The 16,204-nt window shown below is 42.5% G+C and overlaps 1 long non-coding RNA gene across 1 annotated transcript in view; it reads left to right on the forward strand.

Moving 5' to 3' along the window:
• The window catches only part of LOC146515218 (uncharacterized), a 65,567-nt gene extending 50,568 nt beyond the window's left edge, over positions 1-14,999 (forward strand). Inside the window, exon 2 of the long non-coding RNA XR_014875449.1 lies at positions 1-14,999. This exon is cut by the window's left edge and continues 21,988 nt beyond it. This is a non-coding gene — a long non-coding RNA (uncharacterized LOC146515218).
• Positions 15,000-16,204: the final 1,205 nt, after the last annotated feature.

Raw genomic sequence — 16,204 nt, forward strand, 5'->3', positions numbered from 1 at the left:
CGAGGGAAAAACGTACCAGTGACACTCAAATATTAAAATACACCCACAGGCATGCTAAAGCCTCAGTAGCAGAGTACTTTATGAGATGATTCTGCTTTAGAGGCCTTAGAGTAACCTGTTGATGAATTTCTGCATGCAGAAACTTGTTTGTAATTGATCGGCCTTGGCGTTGCATTGATAGGAACGGGTATCCACGAGAAAATAGTCCTATGTGTACACCTCGTAAATCTATGTCATGTCGCGTTGAATCTTCTCAAACTACATACACGTCCTTAGGGATTTGGTGAATGAGACGAGCGTCCGCTGCTGAAAAGCTTGTTATTGGAGTCCATTTCTGTTCTGGGATTCCTTTTGGGCCCCTGTGATTACATTGCCTTAGCCCGCTGTGTTTGTGTGCGTGCCTGCCATTATATGTGTGTGTATTTCTGTCTGTGTGCGAGAATATGTGCCTCGCCAAATTTTCTGCTCTGAAAGTAGGCCCGAATAACGGATCAGAATTCTTAAAACGAGTCTGGGCACATCTGGTTTTGATTGGCAGAGGGGAAAAAAGGGTCCCTGTGTTCTAGGAACAGGCAGTAAAAGCCTGACCCAACCCAGTCTAGCCCAGCCCAGCACAGAACCAGCCAGCACAGGGGGAAAAAAAGCACAAACAAAACACTAAGTGCAGGACTGCCCCTTCACCCCTCCCTAGTTAGTTTGATTTTTGGCCAATTCTCATAATCCCACAGTAAAGCCCCTGGCAGCGTTTTTTTTATAAACAGTGCTCAGAGCTCTCCCATTCCTTCCATTTCAATATAAGAAAGTAGGAGCTGCCATGAGCCAGGTAGACCCAGAGCTCCATTACTTTTGGCGGCAACTCTTGTGTCTGGGATAATGATGCCCCGGGGGGTTGAGTGTGTGCCTGAATGTCTGTTTGCTCATCTTGCCACCTTAGTCGAAGTAGAAGGGAGGAAAATTGCTATGGGCAGGCAGTATATTGAACGCCCTTTCATGGCGGGTGCTAAAGTAGGTAATTCTTCCATCTGTTTGATGTTCCCGTTAAAGGTGGGGAGGTCTCAACGTAGCAGATGTGTAAAGGATGGGCACGCTGTAGATTGAGCACGACAGAACAGACACCTGCCCCCCCCAATTTCCCTTCAGCCAAGCGTAACTGAGAACAGTGGCAATTAAAAACTGTTGCCAGCATTCACAGCGGCTACCTGAAGCCATTGTTTGCCTTGCTTACTCTCATCACGCTCATTATTGGGACCAGCATTTTCACCTGTGGCACATCACTGCGGTGCTGGTTTAGGAGATAGCCTGGCTGCCTTCTCCCCCAGTGGCTGCGGCTGAAAACAAGCCCTGTCACCTCATGAATCCAGCTCTAATTCAAATCGAGCGTGTGTGTTTAGCCTTCTGAACCTTCAGCCCTCTGCTTGGACATGGAGAGGGCTAAACTCCAGCTACAGAGAGAATATCATGGCTTCTGTTATTGTGCCTTTAGTGCTGAAGGGACTATTTGCTGTCCTTATTAAGCAGGCTGACTAGTGACTGGGCAGCAAGCCTGGGTGTGTGGGTATTCTCTGTGTTCGTGGTACGGCTCAGTTTGGGCTGCGCATGTGTGTCTGAGAGGATGTGGAGGCAGGCAGGACGCCTAAGGCAGAGCACTGAAGCCAAAGAACGACTGGTGTTTCCACACATGCCGCAGATCTAGTGACCCTCACCAGCATAATGACTGCGGGGTTAATTCCCCGGGAGTGGCCCAGCAGTCAGGGGGAAGAAATGAGGAGGGCAATACAGTAGGCCCCTTGCAGCAGGCTATACAATGCTGCTGCAGCTCTTATTCTTCTATGTAACACAGAGTGATATGTTTCTACCCCATCCTTTCTGATGGGATTTAGCAAGCTGCCAATAATCCACTGGCACTGCAAGGAGCATTTCTTCCTCTTTCTTGCCGTTTCTCATTCTCATGGAATCCTAAACCTAAAAATAATTTCACCACAAATGGGTGAAAAGCGCAGAGGGAGGGGGATGGTGTCCCCCCCCCCCCCTTTTTTTTTTAATCCCTAAATCATGGCTGAAATGTTTGAGAGAGGATTTTGCTGGCACTGAGCAAGAAGTGGAATTACACAGTGGCAATCTTGTACTCCATCGCTGAGGCGCAATAAGACGAGGCAAAAATGCCCATTTCCCCACCGCATTAAGTGATTTGCAGGGCACCATCTGAGGAGGATTTGAGCACATGAGAAATCATCCATTTGCATGACATTTTCTTTCTCAAGAGGCAGAGGGATGTTAAGTGCCGTTACCGTTTTCTCCCAGACACTGTTTGGGAAATTGTTCTCATAAATAATGTTTTTAAATGAAACTGCAGACATGCTGTACACAGGAATGTGCCGTGTCACTTTGCCAATAATGTCCACTAGTATTCAAAATGCACTAAGAATTGGAGGGGGGGAAATGAAAGGCAGTGTAAAAAGAAAACAAAAAACCCTTAACAACCGTGCATTACATAGACACTCTGATTTCCAACAACAATCACCAAATCCACATTCCCATCTGCAGCAGCTGCAGTTTGTTTTTTGTGTGTGTCGGGGTTGTAAATGGATGTGAAGGGGGCCAGTTTGACTGTATTCTGGAGGGAGAAAGAGTGTGTATGTGTGCGCGTGTGTGTGTGTGTGTGTGTGTGCGCGCGCACATGTAGGCAAGTATGTGGAGAGCAATGGCTGCACTCCCTGTTGTTACATAATGATGAGATATTGAGTGTGTGACCTGGTACCACTTTATCTCTCCGTGCACAGATTGCATTCCATAATATAACGAGACAGATATTCTTAAATGGAAATCCTGGACAGGGTCATGATTACCGCGATAAAACTTAAGGTCACACTTCACGTTATACAAGACAGCCTTGCATATATGCATATTAAGCTAGGGTGTTACTGCTATGGAGAACATACTGTAATCATATGTCTCGTGGGTTTTTTTTTTTTGGTTATTAAACAAGCTGACATTGCTCGTGCTCACAATAATAAAAAAAAATTAAAAAAAGAAAACCCATCACTGTGCAATAAATTAACCAATAAATCGGTTAACAAAGAACCCGCGGATCAGAGTCAACAAGTGCGATATGCACAAATTGGTGGATGTAGCTGCTGTAAAATGTGAAATGAATATATTCAATGTGGTCACATATCAAATGAGGTCAGCACAACTACTGGTACTGGTTGGGCATTAGCTTATAAAATGGGGGCTTTAAGTAATTCACACATCGCACAGACAGCATGCAGGTTTAGCTTGTGCTGTGTGCAGAACACAGAAGCAACCATATGTAAAGTCTCAGGAGTCCTGCAAGTTTGTTGCTGATTAAAAGCCTTATTGTCATTAACTAGTCTGGGACATTTGGCCAAGGTCTTTGCTAGTTTTGGCACTATGGAAGCTTTTCCTCTCCAACCCAAAAAAGAAAAGATTAAGTCAATATTCTTTTCTAAAAATGTTTGTCTGCCAGTAATTCCTACATGAGGATTCTGTCAACATCAAAAGCCTGTGTGGGAAACCTTCTTTCAATTTAGCTTTTATGTTTAATGCATTGTTTGGGAGAGCAGCCGTGTTACTATTGTGCTAAATTTTTGAAGAGGTTTGATGACAACAGAATGAGTATGGTGCTGGCAAATGAGATATGAACATGGATGGAGAGGCACTGTGGCGGACATCATAATATGTAAAGTAAATGTCAGCACAAACCGCAGGCCCAGTTTTAAATGCATTTCTTGGACTGATCAACAGCGAGACGGAGATGCTGCGACAACAATGCCATCGAGCAAAGAAACACAAAGTCTTCACACCAGACGGTGAATCATCTTAATTGATGCTAAACAAAGTAAACAGTGGGTTTTAATTATGCCTGAATGAAAATAGATAGAGACACACCGTGTGAGCTATACAGCTGGTACGAGACAAGAAGAATTATTGCAGAGAGATTTGTGGTGTTTTGTCTTGCATTCCTTCGGCGCCTTTGGAGGGCTGCTTTTGGTTTCAGGTCAGTGTGGTTGATGCTGAGGGGGGGAGAGAGTCTGGGTTTCAGCATCTCGAGTCAGAAGCTGCACATGCCCTCAACTTTCCTCTGTTTCTGACTAGCTCCGTCTCAGTTTCCACTTTGAATTTCTCCTCTCTCTGTCTTTTTTTTTTTGTCTATGATCCACATTCTTCTTGCTGATGGCTTTGTATGCTTCATGCTGCAGCGGGAACCCAGCTGCACAGATCTGTTGCCCAGCTCGCAGTTTTTAGAACTTGCCTGGAGCAGCCACCCCTCCAGGACCACCGGCCCTGATGAAGAGCTGCAGAGCCTTCGTTTGGCAGCTTCCCATTCGACATGGGGCTTCTGTCCCCAGACACCCCGACCACCCCCTCCCCCCCTCTTCTCTCATCCCGAGTGTTCCTTTGAAACAAGGGAAAGCTGCCAGAAGGGGGAATCCATCATAGCTTTGGCCCAGGGCGTTAAATTTAACGTTAGCGCCCAAATGAAAAAACGTGCACAGCACAACAAGAGCGCTGTGATGTAGGGACCCTCTCTTCCTTTTCCTGCCGCCCATTGAAAATCTAGGAGAGGAGCACTCAGCCCACCCTTTCGTTCTGATTATCCATCACCCCGGAGCTTGTTGAAAAATCATTTACTGTACGCGAAGGTGATTGACGACTCCGAAACGGAGTCGGCATGCCTTTTTCATCAGTCCACCCCTGCAGACATAATACTTTCCCCCAGAGGACAGACATACACACAAACATATTCCCACCGCAATCTCAAATTGTTTCTGGAGATGTGACACTTAAAGTTCAAAGGAGGCCGGAGGACTGTTGTAGGCAGAAAACATCACAGTTCTCAATAGTTAACACCCCTGGAGAAATGTTTTCCTTGTCACTCTTTGTCTGATTCTCTCTCAGAAATCCACACCTAACACACAGTGGTAAACTTGACCTGGTAGTCTCAGTGCCACACCATCAATCACTGGAAAAGGACTGAGACCGAGGCTAAAGATAACTTTGCTTCTTTTTTTTTTGTGCAAAGTGAAAGCAGTACTGACCAGCGTTTAGCAGCATATCACTCTGGAGTAATTTAGCCGAAGACAGGGAAGATGCTGCCTGATGTAGTGGGGGAGCCAACATGTCAAGTAATCTCGATTTTTGCTATAACGTCTACTGGTGGGTACATTTTATGCGGATTAAGTGGAAACTTCTGGAGAATCCTTTCTAATCCACCATTCTTCCTGATCAAAGGGAACCAGATAGTTCTGACTTTCCCTTCCGACTATGTTTTTTAAATATCGCTGCTCTACTGTAGATGTGTTCAAATACCCGCTTTGGCCCCCTGATTGCTGTCTGAGAAAGTGGGGGGCCAAGATAGGAAGAAGGAAATTGGACTGGGAAAATCTTTTGTGCAGTAGGTGCTTTTCCAAAGCTATTGTTTTCCTATTCTCATTAAGCACAAATACGCAGTCTGAAATCACAACTTCACTAATGAGGTTTTACAGTCTGTATAGAATACATCCTGCAACAGTCGTCAACTGTTGTAGCTAATAATGTTCTCACAACTGGTTATAGGTTGTTGTCCATGGTGCTTTTACATTATAGTTTATTGGAAGCAAATCTTTTGATGGTCACTAGAGAACATTTAAAATTTAAACCAAAATATTTACAGAGAAATTATGAATATAGGAATGATTAGATATGAATGAATGGATTTAAGTAAAAAAATAAATAAATAAACAGACAATTTTGGATATTATCATAATACAATTTTCCATTGTATCAATTACTACAAACAACTAGAAGCACTGCAAGAGCATGAACCTCTGCCAAGGCAACTCGTTATCATACAATTAGCTTTTAAAGCAAAAGGTCAGAGATCCAAAGTAAGATCATATATTACAATCCACATATATCATTATATGTTACCTATATGTTGTCAATACAAACAATGGCAGTGAGAAACAGTTTTTAAAGAATCAATGTGTTGACCTTGAAGGAGAGGTCAGAGGTCAAATGCAACGTTATATTTTAAGTCTTTGAGCGATACTTTCTATATGTTGATAATACACAACACTTGTAAAAAAATCATAGTTTCCACACTTTAAGGATTTTCATTAATTTGACCTTGAAGAGCTCGGTGCGCCACAAACCTACAAAGTTTGATCAGAATTCATTGAAACCCATTCACACAATTGTGTTTATACCAACCCCAAGATTGGAAATTGCTTGACATTATTTAAAATGAGCTCCACCCTGACCATCTTCCACTGTGAAATCCTTAACAGTACTGGTACTGCACAAAATGTCCAGGCCAATTATCTGCAGAAAAAAATACTTTTTCATTCCTAAAAGTAAATTCTGTTGACAACTTAAGCAATTAGACATTTTTAAAGTGGGTGTTATTGCTTTTTGTTGATTACAACTTCCAGCACTGACGATAAACAGTAGTTGTAGAGCCTACATAAGGAAATTAGTGTTTGATTTAATTTTCTGAATCTGTAAACAAAGCCAAACAATAAACAGTCCAAGATGAATTAAATAAAACCAGTCTTTTTGTTGGAAGTGTGATATGTTGCTGGCTGGCCCACCATCTGCTCGAGCTGATCAAAACAATTGACATGCGCGTTTTTACTGTGATGTTTTATTTAGAGGGCTTAGTCTCTGCGGGCTTCATAAGCAGAAGGCACTGTGTTGCAATCAACATTCGCAAAGAGCTGAGACTTGTTTAATGCAAACTTGGAATGCCCCACACTATCACTGCCAGAAAGAAAAGGAAAAACCGACTACAGTAGTGTCTGCTGCGACTGAGGGAGGCCCTCAAAGCCCACTCTTTGCTATCTTAAATGTGATATTAGAGATGCACCCGTGGCTTTACTGAGCCGGTGTTTGAACGCCCTCCAGAAATACCGCGCTTTGTTGTAATATTTCATTGGAGGGACTGTAGCGATGAGGGAAAAAAAGGAGTGGAATTGGGATCTCCGGGAAATAAAGATGTTTGATCATCATTTTAAATAATAGTGCATGGGGGGGATTTTGAAAGCACGTGAATGTGCTGTGAATCAAGCGCTGACACCTGCGAGGCAGTTTCTCCTCAAAGAAATGGACAGCTTTGTGTCACTGCCTGGCTTTCTCTTTTTCAGTTTTCATACATTTATCTTTCAGCAGTCTTCAGTTGCGCTAGACCATTTTAATGAGGTACACCTACTGGGTGATATTTTAAAATGGTACTCCCCTTCATGGGTCAGAGAAGGCTAAAAGTAACCGATATGGATTTTAATTTTCCCGTCTCATCGTCTTAGCATGCATTAAAAGTGCTGAAGCGTAATGGTCTATGGGAGCTGCCATTGCCCTGTCAGTGTTGACAGGCTTGCTGGACAATTTATTTCCCAGTATGAAATGTAAGTCTAAAATATCTGCACTAACAGGTCAGCTAGAATCTTCAGATACTGCAGATGATAAATGATGGGAAACAAACATGTCGTGTTTCCAGAATGAAAAAGTAAAGGAATTTGAACAATTTACTCTTTTAATGATGTTTACCAAAAACAGAGGTCATTAACTCCACTTCAGACTTGCTTGAAACCCTTTCATGTGCTCTCAAATTTGTTCATGGGGTTTGCTCCTCGGAGAACCATTTGCTTGTTTTTGAATAACACGATGAGGTCTTGTAGTGAGTCCTGTAAAACATGACATACAGTTACTGCTCCTCCCTCTAATTATTCTATCCACAGAGGTATAGTGACACTGATTACTCCCGAGCTGTTCACTTGGGTCTTTAAGTGTAAATAAAGCAAACTTTTTCCCAAGTTGTGTTTTCCATTGTGAATTAAAAACCAAGGAAGTAAACTTCTGGTGTTATTTCAGCATTTCTGCAGAAGTTGCTCTCACATGGAGTCATGACAGGATATTGATGGCCCTCTTCTCCCTTTTTCCCTCAATTTCTCCCCTTTTGCTAAAGAATCTACCCCCTAGCCAGCATTTCCTTTACCCTTATGATCCCAGTCGACACACCCTTCCCTCCCTGCAGGACAAAGAGTTCAAACCCCTGGCGGAGAGGAGCTGTCTGGCTAACTGTCAGCTGTCCTTCCTCACCCACGGGACTGCAGAGTTCAGATGTTAGACGTGAGGGTGGTGTGGTGTGATTGAATATAAAACCGGAATGGGGCAGAGGGATGCTGCTCTTCTGTGTGCGGTGGCTGTTAACATAAGTGAGTGGCTGTCACGCATTTTGTTAGCATCAACACTTTTCTTTGGGCAGGCCTGCGGAGAGGGATTGCTTGTCGCAGGGAGGAGATAGTTGTCAGAGCTGCGTTTGTGCCCCGAGGATGGCGACTAGCCCTTCTTCATTTCTAAAAGAAAGCGGCAGCGAGAGTGGGGGGAGGTGGGAGCGCGGGACAGCTTCTGGAGCAGACGGGTTCCTGCAGATCTGAGCAGCGAAGTGGAAAAAAAGACACTTTTTATCAAAGCTTCTCTTCAGACAGCACGTTTTTTTTTGTTGTTTTTTTTCAGACTAGTCTTTTTTTCTTTTTCTTTTTTTTAAACACAGCACCCCATGGCCTAGGCAGGAAAAAGATTGCCCACATCAGTGTTCAGGGGGAAGCAGAGATAACGGGCAGATGAGAAACAGGGATGAAGTAGAGTCCATCAGCACATAAGGTGGAGACGGAGTGGGACTCCTTTTCTTTGTGAATGATGGGGAATCTGCCCCTTAATCACCTTAGCAAAGATGAAGTCAACAAAATTAGTACCTTGCAGAGCAGAACATTGCCACTCTCACTTTCACAGAGTAACTACAGTCTAAAAACTCCTTTAAGGGCAGTAAATTACTGCACAGCTGATGCTGAACACTGTTCTGCTCTTTACAGCAAACATGATTTTCCGCCCTGCGTGTCCTAGCCATCTCCACATGCCTATAATCATATATAAGTAAAGAAATAGTCTTTCTTGAATGTGCAAAATGTGAGTTTCAAACCATGCAAGTTAAAGTCCTAATGTTGGAAATGCTACCTCTGCTATTGGTAATAGTTTGTAGTTTACAGGTAATTGTTTACTGAGCAGTTGACTCTGTATGATTGAATTTTAAAAAAATGTTGCAAAGTTGAGTCTCAGCTCAAATAAGGCTTTTAAATTGCTGTGGAATAAACTTCTCTGTTTCAGTGCAGCATGAAAACTTTGCTTTGCTTTTATATCTGGCGCTCTACTTTCTAAGATGGCAATTCCCGAGCTTCCCTTAATGAGATGTGTTAACACCTCAGCATTTATCAATACCAACGTGGTTTCACGAGCATTAGCATAGTTTCCCGGTTTGTTCAGAGACCACCCTCACTAACACCTGATTCAAACCCGGTTATTTTGTTCTATGGGTAGTCCCGAAATATGACAGAAACCACTCAGTTCACAAATGAGCTTTATGGTTTACTCCTAGTGGGCTTTCAAGAGGTAAAGAGTTCAAATTTGGATCAGAAGCTGATGAAGCTCGGTGGATTGTTTTGGTAATTGAATTGTTGATTAAAAGCAATAGTGTCTGGACGCAGAGCTCCAAATGTTAACCTGTCCAGAAATACCTGGATGATACCTAATGATATTTGTTATAACTACATTAAAAGGGTATATTGTGAGTGTCGCTTGTGTTATTGAAAATATGGAGCACGGACAAAAGAGCTGTGAATCTGTATCGCATTTTTCAATTCTGCAGCCTTGGTTGGAGGCTCCTTGAATGTCCTCCTGGTGTTTGAAACAGAGCTTTCGGTGTCTTTGAGGTCAGAGTACGTGGCAAACAGACTTGTTTGTATGACATTTAGTCTGACCAAGTCTGAAGGTAAAAGTGTTTATTGCTGTTGCAAACAGCCACACTTGCAGGCAATATGAGAAAGCTGCCACCACAAAGTGAGGTAAGGTGCGATAATCATTCAAATGGTGTGTGCTTTTTGAAAATCTTTCCTCACAGGCAGTCATATGAGAAAGGCTGTAATTTGTACATGCGAAATGGGACTGAAGTACTTGTGTCAAGAAGGAGAGAAAAGTTCAAATCATGCCTCTGCTTACCCGCCCAGTTGCTTCTGAGTTGAGCATAAATGTCAGTGTGATGTTTTTATTTCTTTCTTTCTTTTTGTCATTGTCTTTAGATAGTTGCTAAAATAGCTTTACACAGCCTTTCCCAATTGTGATGTCAGAAAATAGTGTGAGGGAGGCTTTTAGACACCATAGAGAAAGCACTGTTCAGCACGCTGAAGCCTTTAATCTCTCGTACACTCCATTTCCCAGTTTTTCTCTAATTGTCTGTCATCTTTGCCTGTAAATTTTTACATATTTCTGTCTAGCCACCCATGGCGTTCTTTATCCTCCGCTTGCTTTGATGCTCCTCCCCACTTTTTATCTCCTTTCCTGCCTCATTCCCTTGGGCCCCATCTGTCTGAACTCTGTCCATTTCCACTGCTGACCTCATAAAGACGAAAGTAAGAGGATTCCACTCTCTACGGTGTCAAACAAAATCACACTGCAGTCCTATATAGGATAAAGAGCTTAGATATTAAATATGTTACAGCTTCAAAAAAAGCTCCCAAAACACTCTGTATATGATGTCTGACTTATGGTCATAGGCCGTTGCTTGATTTATCCTTTCCCCATATACAGTGTCATTGTGACTCTTTGAAACAAAAAAAGCTCACGTGTCTTCATCAGTGCACTCTGGAAGAACAATTAATTATTCATGAGGAGGCACAGCACTTTAAATGGCATTAAAAAAAAAAAGAAAAAGAAACTTTATTTGCTTAAATGTGTCTCTTGAGCGTGATGCTCTTTTCTACTAAAAGGCTGATGCTATTTTTTTTTCTCCCTGTGCTGTTGTTGTTTTCTGATATAGTAGTTTAATGAAAAACCCAAAGACCAAGCCGATAATCCCTGACAACCACCAGGCAATCCCCGATTTGTAATGTTGGGCATGCTGCATTGTAAACAGATCCAGACAGCATACCGAGGTAGCAAATGTCGAAAAGATCTATTAAGCCGCGCAAGGTCATAGCTCTGGAGAAGATTCTGTTTTTCCCCCACTTGTGCTGAATAACTGTACATTTACAACTGAGTGATATTAATGGAAAAGTAACTTATGTTCGGTATGAGCAGATAAATTAGACGAGAGCTGCATGCTAACATAATTTTCCCCCCTTTTTATAGACAGAAGTAAAACTAAACGTCTCATTTGTGCAGAGCCCAAGTATAATTCTGGTACTTTCCCTGCTGTCAAGAAGTCATTGTAGCAGCTCAGGATTGGATTTAGCTGAAAACCATTCGTCTCTGCTACTGTGACCCTCGGTTGAACTGTGTCTGCCGAGAAAATGCTTCTTCGCCCAAAGTGTGCACCACAGATTATTTTCAGCAGCGACGCTGTCATTACGGGTTCAGTTCGATTTGGTTTTTTTTATATTTTTTGGGGCTTTTTTAATGTTCACCTCTGCCAGGGAAATGTGAGCCAGTGCTGTTTCTTCATGTATGCATGTGTACCGCCAGAAAACCCCATCGTGTCTGTTAGTGGTCTGACACTCTGACTCACTGAGAATCCGATATTGCTAAAGGAATGACTGTGACTACCCTGCTTAGTTTCCTGCTGCGCAAACACACACACACACAGTCAATCTCTTATTCTCTGTCTCCCTCACGCCCTCTCGTACATATAAATCCGAGCCAATCTCCTATTATTCATTTCCACTACTCTTGTCATCTCTAAACCTTTGTCATCTCCTTTGCACTTTAATTTTAACACCCTTCCCTCAGCATTTAGCATTTGTAATCAATGTTATTTATTGTGATAGAGATTAACTCTGCCTAATCGACGCAACCCACCCAGAGAGAAACTCTAAACGTGCCCGTCTTTATTAAGTGCCTCCTAATGAAAATTCACTGTTTAAGTTGATGATTGGAGCGACTCAATGAGCATACCACAGCGAAATAATGATTAGATTTTTTTTAAAGCAAACTGTTATTGATTTGATCCTGAATGCCTATTGCATAACTGAGAGCTGCTGTTGGTGTACATCTTATTGATTGGGAAATAAGAGAGCACAGGCGATGTTGGATCACTGTGCAGCAGAATAGCTGTCTGTTTTTATAATCACGACATAGAGCATGTCTTGTTAGAGAAATAAAACCTGCTTTCTTAAAAATGTTTTTTTAATTTTATTTTATTCTTTAGCCAAAAAGTAAGAACCCACAAGGGACCAGTAAGAGAAGATTGTCACTCATGAGAAAGCTGGTAGGTAGGATTTTAGGATTTGAAAGCTTAGGCCAGATGAGTTTCCCAGGAAGATTGGAACACACTTTTGTACACACAAACACACAAGTACACACGCATAGGCAGACGTAAATCCACATTTGTGTGCATAGACCACTTGAGCTCCTGGCTGACAGTGATTATAAACCTCTGGAATATCTCCTACGTGTGTCCTCACGCAGCTATCAAGGGCTGCACGCCGTGCGATCTAACCTCCTGATCCTTGGTCTGCCATTGCCATGGTAACAATCAGCAGTTACACCCCAACACCACCCCCACCACCACCTCATTCCTCCTTCCACTCCTACCACTCAGATGTGACTTGTCAGGGGCTATTCAGGATGTGGATTGCCAGGCCTCAAGCCCAGCATGTCTCCTGCAGAGGTAGAATAGAACCAATCAAGGAAATGGACTGGCTCCACCAGATGCCACTTATTATTAGAATTACTTTCTTTGCGCTTTCACATGTGCATCTGTACAGCTACTTATTTATTTTGTACCCCTTGATAACTGTGCATACTTCACTTTGCTTGAGTAATAAAAAAAAACGGCATTAATTCAGACAAGTTGTCTTTATGAGTCTGACGTTTACGTGGGTACCAAGAAAAGCTCCTGCTGATTACCGTTCATGCTGTAATCCCAGTGTTGCCAAATGTCACATGTTTCAAGTAAGACAATTGCTTTTAGTCTCTGTGTCACACTCTTCTGTCCAAATAAATCTTGCACCTAATATGAGGAAAGTTCAAATGCCCACCCTAATTAGATGATCTACAAATGTAATTTTGCATAGTCCAAAAGGCTTTCTCTGCATGTGGGACACAAAGTAGATTGGTCTTTTGCATGATGGCCAATTCAGCACTGGTCAATAAACAGCACATAAAGCACACAAGATGCAGTCAGTGTGCTTGGAGGGACTACATGCGCCTCTCCAAACTCAAAAAGCCCCTTTCATACATGTCGGGTTTTGTTTCATTAATTTTGTGCTGTTCATAAAAATTTTTAACTGCTGCATGTGGAAAGGTCTACAAAAACTTTTTTTTTTTCATGAAAGGGATTCTGTAATGTGTCAGATTGCTTTCCAATAATAAATATAAAAACCAGGTTGTAACAAAAAAAAAAAAACCCATTCACAGTTGCTGAAGTTATGTTTCTTGCCTACAGCCTTTTGTAGAAATCTTTTCTCTGAATCTATTAAATCCATGTAGTGTACAGGATCAGGATCTAAATGAGTCTCCAAAACGAGCGTGCGTGGATTCAAAACATAATAATTTTTGTGAAGATATGTATTTGTCTTCACTTAGGTGATCTGTCACACAGATACGCATGGGTCTCGAGATTGATCTTAATTATACGTCGAATGTGATTTCTCTAATCATTACAGTAACATAACAAATTAAAGAAACAGGTAACCAGGAAAAACAAACTGCTGCTTCACTGTGCACTATTAACATTTAAAATGAGCATTATTAATTGTCTAGCCTCTCGGATGATATTACCCCGTTGGTTCCCTCGCCCCTACAACCACCTCCTGCCCCTACAACCCACCAGTGCTGCTCAACTGATAGCTGAAAATTGGCAACACTGTTTAATAGCAGCTGTGAAAAAAGAGGAAAAAAAACACTACAGGTGTCCATTTAACCATGGCTAATTTCGTGATGCACTCCAGTTGCTTTTCATTGACTTATGCAGCGAATGCAGAGTAGAGTAGACCTACAAAGTTGTTAGCAGCTAACAGGGGAACGTGCAGAAATGAATCACAACAATACCGTCTCCCTTTGACTCTGCCGTAGCAATGCCCCAGGAGACCACTATGTGCGTTCTGAAATGCGGCAAATTCGTACACGGGAGGGAAAGAAACCTTGCCGTGCTGAATGTTAAACTTTTTTCCTTTTTTTTTTTTTTGCAATAGCTGGGGAAGTTTCTGGGATCAGTTGCCCCTCTGCAGAGAAGGGAGGCTGTTCTTTTGGGAATGAACAAAAGACTTTGATGTAGATTTACTTCCAAAGTGGTTGAACTTCTCATTCTGTTTTACCCGCGCGCGTGCGTGCGTGCGTGCGTGTGCGTGTGTGTGTTGTTCATCAAGTCATTAGAGAAACCATTTGTATATTAATCATTTAAGCTCTGCACTCCTCATGTCAAATGTTTCTTACTAGGTTATATCCTATCTTCCCTGTGGACCTTTTTGACAGTTAGTTACCACAGAACGAAAGCAGTACTGGCACGTACGCCTTCTGTAAATGATCAATTGATGTCATCCCTGCTTTGCAGAAAAAGCAAAACGAAAGCGAAATAATTACTGCGCTTCAAACGGTCATCTTTTCTTCTTCTTCTTTTGCGGTTGTTTGTGGGTGCCAGCTGGTGGATCTCACTCTGCAGGCTGTACTTTGCCAATGTTAATTCACAAACTGTTGCATAAAATGCCACAACTGTAAGCTGTGTTGTTTAGCCTTTATCGTTGCACAAATAATTTTTTTTCACCACTTTTGTTATCAGCAAGCCAGACAAAGAGACAGGGGACACTGGCATGCCAGGCAGCCAGCTGCTCACACAGGGAGCATGTCTTTAATTATTTTAAAGATAGATGGGCTGATCGTGACATCAGCAACTTGGGAAGTTAAGCGCCCTCTTTACTTTCCTCTGTTATTTAAATAATACTGTGCAAGAACAAAGACGCGGAGAGTCCCCTCATCTGACTGTACGATCCTTTTGATTTGGGTCTAATTGGGTGCACGTTAGCCTCTGGTATAACAGATACAACTAATTAGGCCCTTGCTCGTGTAATTAAAATGATGTAGCATGGCCAAGCTTCCAGCAGGGTATGTCTTTAACAAAAGTAATTAAGAAATTTATCACCTGGAAAGATCCTTTATCCATTTTTGTCTTCATATCAGGCCCATCTCTGTTTGTTTTCACATGACAAAGGCAAGTCTGTGCTTTGTCACCATCTTCTGCAGCTGAAAGGGGCTCTGTGGTGGAGTTGAAGGTGTGAAGAATTAGGTTTGATCCTGGGCGGCTGGCACTTATCAGGAGTGTTGTGATATGGGGAGCTCAGTAACCTCCTCTGAGATTCCGCTTCTTTTCCCTCACACTCTTTATATTCTCCACTACTCCCTGCTTCCCTCCCGTACCATTAAGCCCCGCATTAAACATTCATATGGCACCTACAGTGTATTCAGAAGACACACTACATCCCTGCTGCTCTTCCTCCCTCTTCACTCTGCCCCCTTCTTTTTCACCGTAACCCCCACTACCCCTGACTTCAGCTCCCCCCACCCCCATATCAGTGAATTCCCACTAATAAGGATACTTAGAGTAAATCCTCACAACTCCCCGTTTCACAGCGGATTAGCGTTCTCACCCTTGGCGAAGAGAACAATTGGTTAAGAAGGGCAAAACAAAAAGAACTCCTTGTTGGTGATGTTCTGTTTGGATCCTTGAGCTTGTTTTCCGTCTTCCTCACTCTCACGCTCTTCTTTCCTTCTTCTGGCCGAAACAAAGTGGTTACCCACTCCCTCCGTTTTCCCTTACCTCTTGCTCTGACTTTTCACTCCACCTTGAACGCTCATCTCTCATTACCAGATTTGCCATCACTGCACATGTGCCCCTCTGACCACTTATGGATTTGTTTTCCATTAATACATTTCTAAGTCTGACTAAAGCTAATGACGTCCTTCAGACTGAGCTCAGTCTAACAAATGATACTAGTCATTTCTGCTCAAGTGAATACAAGTTCCCCGAGGACAAAAACACAACTCCCCGACTCTTTTTATGTGCACTTTCCTCACTAAAAAAAAAGACAAAACAACGATAGAAGAGACAACAAAGTTCATGTAAATGATAAATAGAGTTGACGCAGGAGTTTAGCCCTCTCTGTCTAAACCTACTCTATCACATGTAGAAACGAGGCAGCTCGCACTAGCCCCACCGGAGCCT

Source organism: Neolamprologus multifasciatus, chromosome 7 (assembly GCF_963576455.1).
Source record: "Neolamprologus multifasciatus chromosome 7, fNeoMul1.2, whole genome shotgun sequence".
Classification (NCBI taxonomy): Eukaryota; Metazoa; Chordata; class Actinopteri; order Cichliformes; family Cichlidae; genus Neolamprologus; species Neolamprologus multifasciatus.